Source organism: Gopherus evgoodei, chromosome 2 (genome assembly GCF_007399415.2).
Source record: "Gopherus evgoodei ecotype Sinaloan lineage chromosome 2, rGopEvg1_v1.p, whole genome shotgun sequence".
NCBI classification, from domain to species: Eukaryota; Metazoa; Chordata; order Testudines; family Testudinidae; genus Gopherus; species Gopherus evgoodei.
The window spans coordinates 58,401,480-58,418,281 of record NC_044323.1 but is presented as its reverse complement, the minus strand read 5'-3'; positions in this window follow the sequence as shown (position 1 = coordinate 58,418,281).

The following is a 16,802-nucleotide window of genomic DNA, read 5'->3' as shown; positions in this document are numbered from 1 at the left end:
AAAAATAGTTAATTTTCAGCCCACTGATGCCTAAGAGCATCACTTTGGTCCTGGATAGATCCAGCTGGAAAATGGCATTTGCATTCCAGGGGAAATTTCTGACATCAATTTTTTTTTGTTTCACTTTGGAAGAAAATCAAAATGTTGACATTTACCACAGAATGGAAGTGTCAAGGTGTTATAATATTGTGACCTAACAGCATCCCAGTGCAAGAGGGAAAGGGGCTCACTGGTCTCTACTGAGGAGTTTCAGCTGGCCTGACCAGTTCAATGTACCCCAATTCATTAATGTCATAAACTCTATTTGGCATACATCATGTAAGGTATCACTGGAAAACTGATCACTAATATTCTTGTGTTGTGTATGCTCAGTAAACGCCCAATGGAGCACACAAAGGGGAGAAACTGTGGGACTAAAATGTGTTTACTAGACAAGCCCGGGGAGTAGGTAAATAGGTTTCCCCCAGACAAAGGACAAACTGATGCCTCCAGCCAGGTGTCAAAGCAATCACATGTCAAGAGGCCATTCATTTGCTTCAGACAGGGCAGCCACAAATCATTTTGCATTTTGGCACACCACATTAGGGGAAGAAACCAACATGGAACTTTGTTTTATTTTAATCAAAAACCAACCCAGTGCTGTATTTGAATTGAAGTGATTGTCAACTCCAGATAATGTAGCAAGCTGCTAGTTGTTGGAGAGGAGGAGACTCTTTTAGACATCAGATGTCAACATATTTAAGTATAAGTTTAACTGTCTGCATAAGAGGATTCGTAACACCTCTGAATTTGCCTGTTTTTATTAGCAGTGTCACTAAGCTATCCAGTGTTCAATCTTTTGGAGGTTTTCACCTACCTACATGAGACAAACTATGCTTATTTTTACTAACACAATTTGTGTAGGTATTAAACAATTCAAAAGGCTTGTTAATTGAATTGCTTGTAAGTGGCCTGTTAATGTAGCTGGGACATTAACAGATCCTTTTGGAATTGGACAGGTGTTCATTCTAAACCAATACTCAAAAAGGGGGGAAAAAACAATTTGAAAACAAAAGACAGGCTGGCTTAAACAGCCAGCAATGGTGACATCCCATTAATCCTTCGTTGTGCTGTGACACCTTTATATAAAAAATGAGAGGGAACTATAAATGAACAGAATACACATCCTCTCAGAGGCATTGCCATCCCCAGGGAGATTGATGCTCTGACAGGCTGTTGGGAATGAAGGGTTTATAGGCTCTCATGAGCCAGATAAAAGCTACAGTTGTACCGTAGCTAAAAGCTAGGTTCAGCTGAGAACATTTTTTCAGGATCTGTTCTCATGGTAAATGAGATCCTCAGCCGGTTTAAATTGGTGTAGTTCAATACATTAAAGGTATTCATATGTTCAGCATTTAACCTAAGTCTCTTCTAGATTCTGAGAAATTAGAGTAAATGCTGATTTTGTTTATTTTGTGCTGAAATAGGTTTGTCTAAGGACTTTAGGTGCCTAGACATCTGGCCACCCAAGACTTGCTCTTATCTACACCTCATCTGTTTTGTGCATCTGTTGCATCTTGTCATGAACAAGATTAACTCTTCAGGGCAGGAACTATGCTTCTGGTCTATACAGCTATTATAGAGCAGGCTGTGTCTCTCACTGCACTCATCCCAAGCTGTTAGAACCTGACCCAAATTTTGGATTCCCATTGCTTTCAAACCTGCTGGTCTGGGCAATATCCACATATTTTCCCTAGCTTTGGACTCTTAGGCAAGTTCCCAGGGTGTGGATTCCTTGGGATGGTGAGGACCCCTACCCCAAAGTCCAGATGACCTGGGCCCCAAGGCTGGTACGGAACCCTCAGGTTTCCCCAATAGCTTATGCACTTGTGTCCTCACAGATCCACCCATGTGGGCACCACCCCCGTGTAGCTCAACTCTTCAGGGACATCTGACTGTTAAGATAAGGAGAGCACAGGTTTTGCACAGGAACTTCTTAGACACACTTTACTCAGACAGCAAAAGAGATTTACAGATGTGTGTAATGGGGGGTGGGGGTGAATAACACACCTAAATACCATTCCCTCTCTCTGAATCCTCTGCACTCCTTGGAGGTAGAGTCAGCATTCTTCCATGGGGTCAGATCCCTCCAACCTACTACTCCTCTTGCTCAGTCTTCTGATGAGGGAGTGATCCACTCTTGCTAGAGACCCTGACCATTTTAAATGCAGTGTTTGACATCTCTTCTTGATGCTGCTTCCATCCTTCCTGCCACTGAATGGAGTGGGTAGCAAAGGAACATTTACACTCGGTCTGTCACCTCCATTTACACCTCGGTCTATCATCCAAGTAAGATTATTCAATTGTTGGTAGCCCTGTTTCCAGTTCACAGACATGGTCTGTCTTCTGCCATAAAAATGGATGTTTAGTGCCAAGCTGAATGTTAGTCATAATTACAGTTCATAATACTAAATGGAATTTATAAGTTTACATACCGTCACAACAGCGCTAGTATAATGAAGCCCCTGACTGAAGCATCAAGCTACTACTTCGATATAAATAATATCAGATTGCTAATGTTCTTGAGTTAAACAAAGCCTTATCCGCAAGGAAGGCAGCAGGAGGTAAATGTGACTGATCAAAAGCAATCTGTGCTCTTCCTCTAGAGCAGTATTTCTTGGGACACCACTTGTGCAGGGAAAGCCCCTGGCGGGGCGGGCTGGCTTGTGTACCTGCTGCGTCTGCAGGTCCAGCCGATCGCAGCTCCCACTGGCCATGGTTCGCTGCTCCAGGCCAATGGGAGCTGCTGGAAGTGGTGGCCAGTATGTCCCTTAGCCTGTGCCACTTCCAGCAGCCCCCATTGGCCTGGAGCAGTGAACCACGGCCAGTGGGAGCCATGATCGGCTGGACCTGAGGACACGGGAGGTACACAAACTGGCCCAGCCTGCCAGGGGCTTTCCCTGCACAAGCAGTATCCCAAGTTTGGGAAACACTGCTCTAGAGCAGTACTGTGAAAGGGCTACTGGACATTATTCCTAAGGCTGGTTGAAATGTAAGTTTCTCAAAAAAACAGGCCTTGTCCTCCCCCCACAAAAAAGTATTCAACACAAATGTCACTTTTTCTGACATTCTTAACACATATGTAAGTCATTTTTGAAATTGACATTTTATGTTTGATCCCCTTCTTTTGTAAGAAAACACTGGTTTTGGTAAATGAAACATTTCAATAATGATCCCAATATTCTTATAAAAATGTTGATAAAAAGCTCAACTAAAAGTATCAGCAATAAAGTTGCAAAAAGTGGGTCTATTTCAAACCAAGAGGAAGAGAAAACTTGACCGATTTTCATAATCTCAATTTTTCAGCCAGCTCTTACTAGAGTAGGCACAAGATAGCAATCAGGGTGCAATGCACAGCCATTTCTTACTGTGCTGTTAAGATATTGAGAACCTGGAAGCCATAGTGTAGGCACTTACGCAGCTGTTATGGGAAACTGTCCATGAAATAAGAATGTAAAACTAATATGGGAAAAGAGGTCTCCCAGAAATTATTCAAAGCACCTGGCTCATGCCAATGGAATTCATTCCACATGCAGTTCCTTCCATACCAAACTTCTGATGCATATTATCTTGCTGCAGGCACTGTTCATTTGCAATTTTAAAAGAAGAGAGCTAGATGCAAGACTAATTGTTCAGATCATTTGTAGGAAAGGCAGTAGGAGTTCTTTTGAGGTTAAGAAACTTGTCTCTTAGGAACCAATCTGTTTACTTTTAGGTAACTTGATTACCCATCTCCATGTAGGAAGCAGCCACTCTGCTATAATATGCAGTTTGAGAAGTTCTGTATAATATCTAGTTTGGAGCTGGCCTGTATCAAAAGTCCCAAGCTTTGGGGGGTGGGTTTCACAATCCAAGGCCCGATTGACCCATGCTAATGGTATAAATGAAGATTAAGTGAAGGAGAGAAGATTACTGTCACTTGATTGCTAGAGACTTCTCTCTCCCCCACTCACTAACACACACACATGCAAATCAGTTGCTTCCTGCTAGTTAGTACTCACTGTTTTACCAGTGGCGCTAGGTATGTTATTTTCATGGTTTTTTCATCTATGGTAATTGCTGCCAGATAGATGCAATTTAGAATCCATTGTTGGCAATGCTTGTGTCATCAATATTGAATCCTGAAATAATTGAAGCTAAATGCTTGCTCAGTTATTTTTCCAAAGTTGTACTTTTCCTTGCACATCTATGGAGCTGATAAATCCAATTGCTGTACCATTCACCTAAAGAGTGTAGCTCTTACTTCCACAGTGCCAAGGCATTTTTAATGTTTAAAATTTGGTAAGAAAAAATCAAGGAGGGATCATGAAAATTCAGCTCATTAACACCATCTTTCTGTAGCACAAATGGAAGTAGTGTCTTGCTTCAGTATATTAGGGCCCCTATCCTACTCTCACTTATACAGGGGGAAGCCACTGAGGTCAATGAGAGCAGAACATGAACAAGGTTACATGGTCCAGCTCTTCCTTCAGTAGTGTGAGAGCTGATGTTGTAATCAGTGGGAGTCATAGGCACTGGGGCAGAATTTTTCAGTAACTACAGCCAATGATCCAGAACACCAAGCAAGTAAAATTCAACAGGGCAATTCTACCTGTGAGGCCTGGTCTACACTAGGGGGTGGGGGTCAATGTAAGATTCGCAACTTCAGCTACGTGAATAGAGTAGCTGAAGTCGAAGTATCTTATTTCGACTTACCTCCCATCCTCACGGCGCGGGATCGATGGCTGCGGCTCCCCCTGTTGACTCCACTACTGCCGCTCACTCTTGTGGAGTTCCAGAGTCAACAGAAGTGCATTCTGGGATTGATATATCGCGTCTAGATGAGACCCGATATATCAATCTCCGATAAACGTATCGCTACCCGCCGATCCAGCGGGTAGTGTAGACATACCCTAAATGTTTCAATTATATGGGCAGTGAACTACCCCTTCCTTTTAAAGCAGGGGTTCTCAAACTTTTGTACTGGTGACCCCTTCACCTAGCAAGCCTCTGAGTGAGACCCCCCACTTATAAATTAAAAACACCTTTTAGTATATTTAATACCATTATAAATGCTGGATGCAAAGCGGGGTTTGGGGTGGAGGCTGACAGCTCGTGACCCCCTAAGGGGTCCTGACCCCCAGTTTGAGAACCCCTGTTCTAAAGGCCTGGGGAGTAGAGAAAACACTAACTTTAATATACTGACCATTACATATATTCATACACAGCACCCACCATTAAAGAGTTGACACTGACCAAAAGGTGGCCTTAGATTAGTAGCTGGGTTACTGTAGTATTTACTAGTCTAGCAGAATATTCTGTGGTATCTCAACCCCCACCTTTTGGAAGTGGTTAGCAAATGCTGCGTTTTTATGGCAGACACTGAATGCCTGCAGGGCTTAGTCCAGCTCACATTAAAGTCAGTGGAGAGATTCCCATTCATTAAAATCTCTAGATTTTTTCATGAAACCATATGCTACAAAGGCTGACATTTTGCTGCATTTGTCCAAGATTTTCAAGCCATGTTCACAAATCACTCTTCCAGCTCTATGCCCTGTGAGCTCACCACTTCAGTCTCCTTTTTCTACTTCTTCCAATATTCTCTGTACTGTGTGGCTTCCATAAAAATGACCACTTTCAGTTCGGCAGAACAGAAGATTGACACAGGCATATACAGTTGAAGGTTTTTATTAGCCAATAATTCTCTTCTCTTGCCCCAAGAGGGAAAAATAGGAGTTTGGTCTTTTTTTCTTTACATTTGTGCTCCCTGCACGCCACTCTCTTTTTTGCATGGCTGCTTGCTGTACCCTGCTTTGGTCACACAATCACATCCTTCCTGCTTTATAATTGTGCACAATTATAATACCACAAATTGACATCCTGTTTAAAATCTTCCCACCTGATCAATAGTTAAGTTTATCCTTTGTGTTTTATCATGTTAAAGGCCCAAAGTCCCAGTCTGGCTGAGCTGTGCTTAACATAGTTAATAGACTCAGCAGAACAAATTCCTCATGATTCTAATCTAGACCATGCACCTTCCCAGGAGCAACCGGGAAAATAACCCACCTTGTTCCACTGTCCAAGCCACCTGGACCTTGAGCTATGGTGCACAAGGATCAAGGGCTCTGCATTCATTTACTTCCCCCTGCCCCTGAGTAAATGGGAGGGAATGATTGTAGCCTTGGCTCAGGCCTGTTCCCCACAATACACCAGGGTCCAATGGTATACTACTGCCCCATCCATCAAGGTGGGAGCAGTGAGGAAATTGTGATTCTCAGAGAGCCATATTTCCTTCTCTGCACTACTCCTGGTGTGTTGCAGCAACACAAACCCCCTTACTATAGATTTGGGACACAATCTTAACCCCATAAGAGTATTTTCCCATACTTATCTTCCTTTATAGATTCTCTTCAAAATATGGAGCCAAATTCACTCCTAATGTAAACAAGTGCAACTCTATTTTGACCTCAGTGAGGATGTTTCTTATATATATATAGCTGTAAGACTTTCAGTAGCAAGTACACCTTGGGGTGAATTCATTATGAACAGGAAACTGACACTGCACCCTTTAGAAACAATCCGATTTGCTAATTGTTCATATAGTGAACACCTTCTTTGTTGATGGCAATGTATTTGACTGCAGTAAAGGGAGCAAATCCAGGAGAAAAAAGCCCAATGAGTTTGTATTTATCAAAGTAGATCAGCTGAGCTGATGTCAACCAGATTACAAGATAAAGGAATGTCCCACACAGCTGTCATTGTTTCTCTGTATTTACATATCCAAAGTAGCATAATATTATATAAACCATCTCACTTGAAGAAAATTATTCCTAGTTACACTTGACATTTCTGCAATATTCTAGCTTTTGAATATAAAGGCATTAGTTGAAACTGTCCTGAATTATCTTGTCCCTCTGATTTCAATCAATAGCTCTTAAAAAAAAATCAATCAATTAGCTGAATGGCCATGAGGAAGCTGAGGTGTTAATAGACTACTAACCTGAAGGCAAAAAATAGTCTGATAATACAAATAGTGATGAGTGTACTACTGAGGTTTTGGGCCTGATTTTATTTGACACTAAGGCCCCACATCACCATTCTGGCAATGGTAAGTGGCTTGAAAGTGTGTATAAGTTACATTTGTGCCCACTTTATAGCCCCTTCAGCCTTCCAAACTGAGAAACAGGGCCTTAGAATTCAGAGCTGTTTATTCAAAGCCCATCTCCCATTCCATGTCTTCCCAACAGCTTCAGCCACCAACCCCCCAGTGATAGACTAGTAAGGGACAATTCCTGGAATTTAGCACCTGGTCTAAGTGTGCTGTCTAATTTCTGGCAGGAAAGGAAGTAATTCTCTGCCAAGGCCATTATGCAGGACCAAACCAATAGTACCCACTCCTACTGCATAATGTAGTCCTTATTCAGACAACCTTACTACTTAAATAAATTCAAGCTTTGCTTGAGTAATGTCTGCAAGATAAAACCCATAATGGCCCTGAAAGAGCACAGCTCTTGAGCATATGCTTAACTCTGTAAGTTTGTTTTCTTAAATCTATTCCAATTTAGCAAAGCACATAATCATGTGCTTAAAGTTCAGCACATGCTTAAGTGCTTTGCTGAATTAAGGCTAATATTACTAAAATGTTAATAGAATCTCATCCTTTCACCTGAATGCTCTACTGGACTCCAAAATATCAGAGCAGCTCTAGATTGTACTGAGACTCTATACAGACACTCTTTTCATGTCATGTTAGGTTTCAAACTGCTTTCTTGCAGTATGTACCAATACAGAAAGCTCTGTACTGCATTCAGATAGGAAAAGCTCAATTAAACCTTGATTTAGTGGATTTATGGGATATAAAATTTATTCCCAGAAATAAAGTGAAGGCCACAGAACTCGAGAATGGCAGAGTGTCAAGTGGGTTATCTAAATCATGCCTTTCTGTAGGGAATTGAATTAAATGTTCTGATTGTTTATGTAACAAGACAGCAATCCGACTCTCATTTTTGCTTTCCTTTTTCATATCCAAGGTTAATGTATGATAAAAGAAGTCAGGTTTCTGGAGATTACATTGAATAAATGGATCAAAATTTATGCTTGTGTCCTGTCTTATTTCAGATCCACACAGTAAAGGTTTGTGTCAGATCAGCAGAGTAAGTGGACCAGTTCTCTGCTTGCTAGAATCATGCTAAATCTCTTTTGAGAACTGTTCATTTTACCACAGAAGGCACTATGAAAAGGAAACTACTCCTTATGAAAATATAGATAGGCACTTGGTGGGATAGGCACTATGGGGCTTAGTTTCTTACCATATTCTGACTCAACATGTAATTGCTTCTTAAATTGTAGTGTATTGTGTATGATACAAAAGCAGAAATATTGTGGTCAAAATATGTTTGCCTGGTCACCCTCAGTCACAGCTCAACACCCACTATGCCATCTGCAGATTATTCCAGCCAGAAGTCTGAGTGATCTTTGGGCACCTGCTTGTAGAGGCACTGCCTGGTAAGGGAGTATTTGTGACAAAGCATTAGCTCCATGCTGTTTAGAACCAGAATGCCTCTTTATAGCTCCAGTCATGAGCAACCCTATGGAATGGTTCTTCTACAGGTTTGGAATCAGTGAGAGTTTAGCACAAAACATGCTAAGATATGACTCCAAATGTAAGCGTATCCCCTCAGCTATGAAGAAGAGAGTTAGAGCACAAAAGAGATTTAACACCTCTAGCAACAGATTTTGTCCTTTCTACAGTGTCTCCCTATTCAAAGGAAAAAGCCACCCCAGCTGGTGCTTTCTCCTTTGGGTTATTAACAAAATAACAGCTTAGCTCAAAACTAGAAGTTCCTGGCCCTCTTCTCTAGGTTCAGCAGTCCATTAGCCCCGTGAAGGGCTTTACTCCTACCACTAAGTGCAGAGGCTCCAATCAGGTATTTTCCCCCAGCTGATAGGGAGACCTTCCCCAGTCCTCTATGACCCAGGGTCCCCTCTGAATCCTATGCAGGAATCTCCTCTTTTTACCGTTGTATCAGGGCAAGAGACTCCAGAGCATGCACACTCTCTCAACAGGTTCACCCTACAATACAGACATCACCCAAAGCTATTCCTGGTTTCCCTTCTCTCTGAGAGAACAGGCTCATTCTAAAAGGAAGCCACACCTCAAAGATACCTACACATGATCCCTGGTAAACTGCTCTGGCCCAAGGCCCAGCCCATCATCTGGGGAGTTGTTAATTAGGCACAGGTGGGGCTGAGCCTAACTTCCCATTCAGGGCCAGTCCACCCTGCAAGAGAGGGTAAATATGTACCAAGCTAAGTTAACATATATATATAATGCCTGGATACAGAGATCAAATATTTAGATGCATAATTTAGAAGATTACCTTGTAACCAGTAGTGACAGAGCAATCAAAACCACATCTTGGACTGCAGGAGCCAGAGCTCCATTCAGCACAACTAAAGACAGGAACAGTAAAGGTTATATCCCTCTGGGCTGGTCTAATTTACACCAACTGGAACAGACTGGCTGGATAACTGTACTCAGAGAGTAGTTATTAATGGCTCCCAATCCTGCTGGAAAGGTATAACAAGTGGGGTTCCGCAGGGGTCTGTTTTGGGACTGGTTCTGTTCAATATCTTCATCAACGATTTAGATGTTGGCATAGAAAGTACGCTTATTAAGTTTGCAGACGATACCAAACTGGGAGGGATTGTAACTGCTTTGAAAGACAGGGTCAAAATTCAAAATGATCTGGACAAATTGGAGAAATGGTCTGAGGTAAACAGGATGAAGTTCAATAAAGATAAATGCAAAGTGCTCCACTTAGGAAGGAACAATCAGTTTCACACATACAGAATGGGAAGAGACTGTCTAGGAAGGAGTATGGCAGAAAGAGATCTAGGGGTCATAGTAGACCACAAGCTTAATATGAGTCAACAGTGTGATACAGTTGCAAAAAAAGCAAACGTGATTCTGAGATGCATTAACAGGTGTGTTGTAAACAAGACACGAGAAGTCATTCTTCTGCTTTACTCTGCGCTGGTTAGGCCTCAACTGGAGTATTGTGTCCAGTTCTGGGCACCGCATTTCAAGAAAGATGTGGAGAAATTGGAGAGGGTCCACAGAAGAGCAACAAGAATGATTAAAGGTCTTGAGAACATGACCTATGAAGGAAGGCTGAAGGAATTGGGTTTGTTTAGTTTGGAAAAGAGAAGACTGAGAGGGGACATGATAGCAGTTTTCAGGTATCTAAAAGGGTGTCATCAGGAGGAGGGAGAAAACTTGTTCACCTTAGCCTCCAATGATAGAACAAGAAGCAATGGGCTTAAACTGCAGCAAGGGAGATTTAGGTTGGACATTAGGAAAAAGTTCCTAACTGTCAGGGTAGTTAAACACTGGAATAGATTGCCTAGGGAAGTTGTGGAATCTCCATCTCTGGAGGTATTTAAGAGTAGGTTAGATAAATGTCTATTAGGGATGGTCTAGACAGTATTTGGTCCTGCCATGAGGGCAGGGGACTGGACTCGATGACCTCTCGAGGTCCCTTCCAGTCCTAGAGTCTATGAGTCTATGAGACCCCAAGGAGATGTTAGTCAGCAGGGACAGCTGGACAACACTTCACTCCAGCCCCTCCCTACTCTGGACACATTCTCTATAATGGAGAAGCAAAGAGGGGGGGTAGCATAGAGCCCATTACACCATCTGGGATTCCCCCACAACAGGAGAATCCATGGCTGCCCAATAAGCATAGCACCAACTAGGGCATAAGACACGATCTGGCTCATGGGCTGTGAAATTATTTTAATGAAATGACAGAAAATAACTCTCAGCTAGAATATTTTTTAGCATTGTTCTATCATATTTATACAACACAGCTTAGGGTCAGATCATGCTGTCATAAACAGATAGCTAAGGGTTAATGTTCTTTTACCTGTAAAGGGGTAACACCAGTAACCTGAAACACCTGACCAGAGAACCAATCAGGAAACAAGACTTTTTCAAATCTGGGTGGAGGGAAGTTTGTGTGTGAGTTCTTTGTTCTTTGTCTTGGGTCTGACCCTCTCAGCTATGAGAGTGATTTTTCTATCTCCAGCTTTCTAATCTTCTGTTTCCAAGTTGTAAGTACAAAGATAGTAAAACAATAAGGTTTATATTGTTTTCTTTTGTATTTACATGTGTATAGTTGCTGGAATGTGTTAAATTGTCTTCATTTTGGATAAGACTGTTTATTCATTTTTTTCTTTTAAGCAAATGACCCTGTATTTGTCACCTTAATACAGAGAGACCATTTTTATGTCCTTTTCTTTCTTTTTATATAAAGCTTTCTTTTTAAGACCTGTTGGAGTTTTTCTTTAGTGGGGACTCCAGGGAATTGAGTCTGCAGCTCACCAGGGAATTGGTGGGAGGAAGAAGTCAGGGGAAAATCTCTTTGTGTTAGATTTACTAGCCTGACTTTGCATACCCTCTGGGTAGGGAGGAGGAGGAGGAGAGATTAGCTCTCTCTCGGTACTTGTGTTTTCCAGGACTGGAAATAGGGAGGGTGGAGTCCCTCTGTTTAGATTCACGGAGCTTGTTTCTGTATATCTCTCCAGGAACCCAGGGAGGGAACACCTGGAGGGGAGGAGGGGGAAGAGAGATGGTTTATTCCCTTGGTTGTGAGACTCAAGGAATCGAGTCTTGGGGTCCCCCAGGGAAGGTTTTGGGAGACCACAGTGAGCTAGGCACTGGTATAATCCTGGCTGGTGGCAGCTTTACCAGGTCCAAGCTGGTAACTAAGCTGGGAGGTTTTCATGCTAACACCCATATTTGGACGCTAAGGTCCAGATCTGGGAAAAATGTTATGAACATGCCCCATCCCCACAATGCACCAAGAGGCTTACCCATCCTTCTTGGGTAGGTAGCATAGCAGTGCTTGCAGAGATCCAGGGATCCATGCTGGGGGTGGTTACCAGAATGGACTGACTGGAGGAAGAATGAAAAGGACAAAAGAAACCCACATCATCCTTTACCACCCTGAGGGAGAGAAGGACTGATTGTAAACACATAGCCCATAAAAGTATTTCATTTTATGCCATCCTTCCCATGATGGGGAGCATCCTTTAGAAAGGGTCCTCAAGGGCAGCCACTCTCTCCGGAAACTGGGTTGCCAAGGAATAGTCTAGTGAGGAGCTGGGAAGCCAGAGCTAGTGTGGAGGCAAAGGGCCTCTGTGGGGATCACACTCTCCAGCTGATCCCACAAGAACCATGTGGCTAGGAAAGACAGTCTAATTGACAGGACACTGGAGTAAGATCTGAGATTCTGTAAGATCTGACAGTGTTTGATTCTTGCAAAACTACAGCCTTCCTGTGTGACCTTGGGCAAGCCATCTAAATTATCCTGTGCCTCATTTCCCCATTGTACATGGGAGTACTATTGGGGTGTTGTTGTAAGGATAAAAGCTGTTCATGACTGTGAGTTACTCAAGTATTACAGCAGTGAAGGCTGTATGAGTGTCAGGGAGATAAAGAAAACATGAGATGAGTGTAATCTCCCACTGAGCAGGCACCCCCACCCCAAAAGAGCAATTAGCAAAACTTTCCACCCAAAGAACAGTTTTTCCCATGGCTGGGGACATCAGTTCTTTAAGCATACTTAAAATTGAAGCACATACAACCACAGTCCCTCTAGCTTCTGTTAGAATAAAATGCATGTTAAGTAATTTCACATTATGTTATCAACATAATTCTTTGTTATAAATCAATACTTTGCAGGCTTGATCCTACCAAAATAGTTCTGACCTATTGGGCTTTATAGGTCACAAAAATGTGTCAGATACTGGCTTTGCTGGAAGCTGAGCTTCCTACGCAGCAGAAAGCCTGGCGGGCTGTGGAGTTTAAAAAAAAATCAGTGGCAAAAAATGCACTTCTGTATTCTTTCTGATTGGTTTTGTTTCCAACATTAGAAAGCAACACATGCTAATATGAATCAAGAACATATTAAGGGGGTAGATTATGCCGTGCCCTGAATGGGTGTTAAATAGAGGGAAGGAAGTCTTCCCTCCCCACTCAATTGCATCTAAATAAATAGGCCCAGGCACAATTTTGGCTGTTCTGGGGATGATATCAGTGGAGATCTCTCCTTAACAACTAATGGCATCATATCACCCTATGAACTTAGAGGCTGCCATTGGGGTGTTTCTTTAGATTGTTTTTGCCTAGGCAAAACTTGGTCAAAATGTTTCAGGGGCAAACTAGTGAAACGTGGTGAAGTCAGCAAACTAAAAGCCAGTCAATTTAGTGCTCATGAAAGATGTCAGGTTCATTGACAGCCCTTGAGGGTCATTTTTTCCATTTAGCAATAGAATAAGTTCAGTAGTGGCTGCAACAGTGTCAGCTACCTCATGCTAGCCCAGGCCAATGTGCCCTAACCCTGACCACGAGGAAACACCTTTAAGAGTGAGAGAGTAGTTCAGTTTCCAGGCCCACTTGTTTTTCCATCTCTTCTCTTGAGCCCTCTACTTTGACACCCTACCCATTTGTGGCAGAGATGTTTGCAATGAGAATTCCTGTCCTTTAGGAATGATGATAACTCATTTCTCAGTTGTCACTAAGCAACCATGAGATCGCTATATATTTACATTTTGACTCACTACTTACCTGGACTGGACTAGAATCAATGGCCTAAATATTACAGGCCTGATTCTCATTTACATCTAGGGCCCTTTATAGTACTCTGTCAGGTAACGTGGAATTAGAATGGGACTAAATTACATTTCATGCACTCTAGAATCCATTACTCTGACCTAAAGAAGCCCGAGTGAAAATATGGCCCACAAACTTCTTTTTCCTCAGTGTAACAACAACAAAAAGAAGACACAATTGTGTTATTAGGGAATCTCATGGAGTCTAGACTTTAAGGTCAGACGCACCATCATGATCATCTAGTTTGACCTCCTGCACATTGCAGGCCACAGAACCTCACCCACACACTCATATGGCAGATCCATAACTTCTGTCTGAGTTACTGAAGTCATCAAAACTTGATTTAAGCCTTCAAGTTACAGAGAATCTGCATTTACTCTAGCTCAAACCAACAAGTGACCCATGCCCCTCACTGCAGAGAAGACGAAATCCCTCAGGAATCTCTGCCGACCTCACCTGGGTGAAAATTCCTTCCTGACCTCAAATATAGTGAATGGTTAAACCTTAAGCATGTGGGGAAAGACCCACTACTCAGGGAAAAGACACCTGGGAAAGGAATCTCAGTGGTAAACTTAGAACCCTCCCCATAGTGTCCCATCTTCAGCCACTGGATGATACTTGCTAATAGCTGTCACTGGTGGGCCATATGCCATTCTAGGCAACCTCATCTACCATACCATCATTTTATACCATCCCCTCCATAAAATTATCAAGCTCAGCCTTAAAAGAAGTTAGGTTTTTCCCCACATTACTCCCCTTGAAAGGCTGTTCCAGACCTGTCACTCCTTAGAAACTTTGCCTAATTTAAGCCTAAACTTATTGATGGCTAACATTGGCTCTGAACTTAAATAATGACTCTCCCTCCTTGGTATTTATCTTTCTGATGTATTTAGAGAGCAATCATATCTCTCCTGAGCCTTCATTTTCTTAGGCTAACAATCCAAGCTCCTTACATCTCCTTATGTAAGCGAGGTTCTCTGCACCAGCTCCAGTTGAATCATCTTTCTTAAACATGGGAGACCTGAATTGCACACAGTATTCCAGATGAGGTCTCATCACTTCCTGGTATAATGGTCAAATTACTTTTTGAAAATAAGCTTTGAATTCTTCCAAGAAGAACAATTATATAAGATTGATGTTTTCTGAACAGAAAACACCATGTCTTGATTATTTTATTGGTAAATAAAATTAGTTCAAGACTATCACTTGGAAGACTATCACTTGGTAGCTAATCGTAATCTGAGGTTGTGCTTCGGGTCCTGGGAAAGCCATGTGTGCCAATTTTCGAGTTACAATTAAAAATTGTATTGGCATATTATTGTATTATTCTGCTATGGAAAATACATATAGGAAAACCACAATAAACATAGAAATATCAAACAGTAAACAGTTAGATACATCCAAGCATGAATGCCCCCTGATGCTGCATAACCTATACATGTGCTTACGTTTCTGCGGGAGGAATAATGTAAAGTTAATCTCAAGGATCAGAGGCTAAATGATGACACAGCACTGCTGTACAATAAGCAAAAGCAGTTACAGAAGCTAAGACTATCTTTATTGAAAAAGATAATGATTGGAATATATTTCCTTCCTTTCTTATTTTTAAAGGGTTAGAAAACAGTGATCGCTCACTCAACTCCACGGGCAGTATTTGAGGTCTTGCCCCATTCTGTGCTTCTCTGCATATGAGAGAGCATGCACCAAAGACACCTCCTGTTATGCCACTGAGCTCCAGTATATATCCTTGTCCCTAACAGCAGTCATATCAAGCAATCTCTAACTAGGATCACTTCTTACAAGGCCTCTTTCCCCCTCTCTTTCTGACAGCTTATTATGACCTATGTGGAAATGTTATATAAAGCAAGCTGTTCACCAGAAACATTATTTATGTCACACAAGCACTGTCCTGACATGACACACACTGTATCTGGCTGCACGTATTAAACAGGTTAATTAAATACCTCATTATCCAATTCTCATCTTATCACCACCAGGTCTGAAAAATATATATATTCTGATGAGGAAAATCACTGCACTTTAGCAACACTGTAAAATGTATAATAATTTGACATAAGAAAGGTACCAGCATAGCAGAAATATCTTCCTACATCCATGTAGGTGCTTTAAAATCTGTACTTGCACTATGCTCCCACAAAAGTATAGAGTTTAGGAGCTTTTATACTGTGCTTTGATTTTTATCATAACAGATGTCAAGTTTTATTTTAAAACAGAAAACATGAGAAGCAGCGAGGGGACAATTTTGCTTTTGCCTGCAATGTAGCTTTCCTTTAGGAAAGTGACACAAAATATTAGCCTATCTGCTATTGTGCATTGGGGCAAGTTGTGAAAAGATTTTCAGCAGGTGCTGTTCTAAGTGATGAAATGATAACATCTTATCAATCCTATAGCTACATAGTCTTTTCTTTGCTCTCTCTTTCTCATATGTCCTATTTAGATTGCATCTAGGTATAAAATCTGAATCTGATCACAGTGCAAATCTGGAGTAATTCTACCCATGTCAATGGAGCTACTTTGGATATATGTGTGATCTACAAAGTGGCCACATAGATGCTGTATATGATCTTCTTCCATGTATATTAGATAGATAGATAGGTAAGATACTTTTTTCACAGTGGACATCCCACCTCATCTCATGGCCATAGCATTATGTCTCTTTTCAGAAGAAAGTTTTAGGGTCTGAAAAAAGCAGGCTCTACCTGGATCCTACCAATTTTTGGACTCTTGTCTCCAAATTGTATCATTAAAATAGGGAACAAGTCTAGGCTCTCCTACTGCATCAAAAACCTGGAACTCAATGCATCTTGGCATTCCAGTGTTGGGACCTGGATAATTCTGCTGGCTAGGAGAAGCTACATATGAACCAACTTTAGACAGTAAAACTGAAGAGTATGCAGCCAACAGTTAACTGGATCCAGCAAAATACTCTTACAGATTAAGAGTATCTTCAACTATCTTGTACCAAGATATATTGGGGTCCACATTTTTGTGTGGAATTGTAAACACAACACATAATATCTGTTGATACAATTTCCAGGGTCTAGATGTCAGGTCTGATTTTTTGCAGCATTGTTGCACTGAGGCA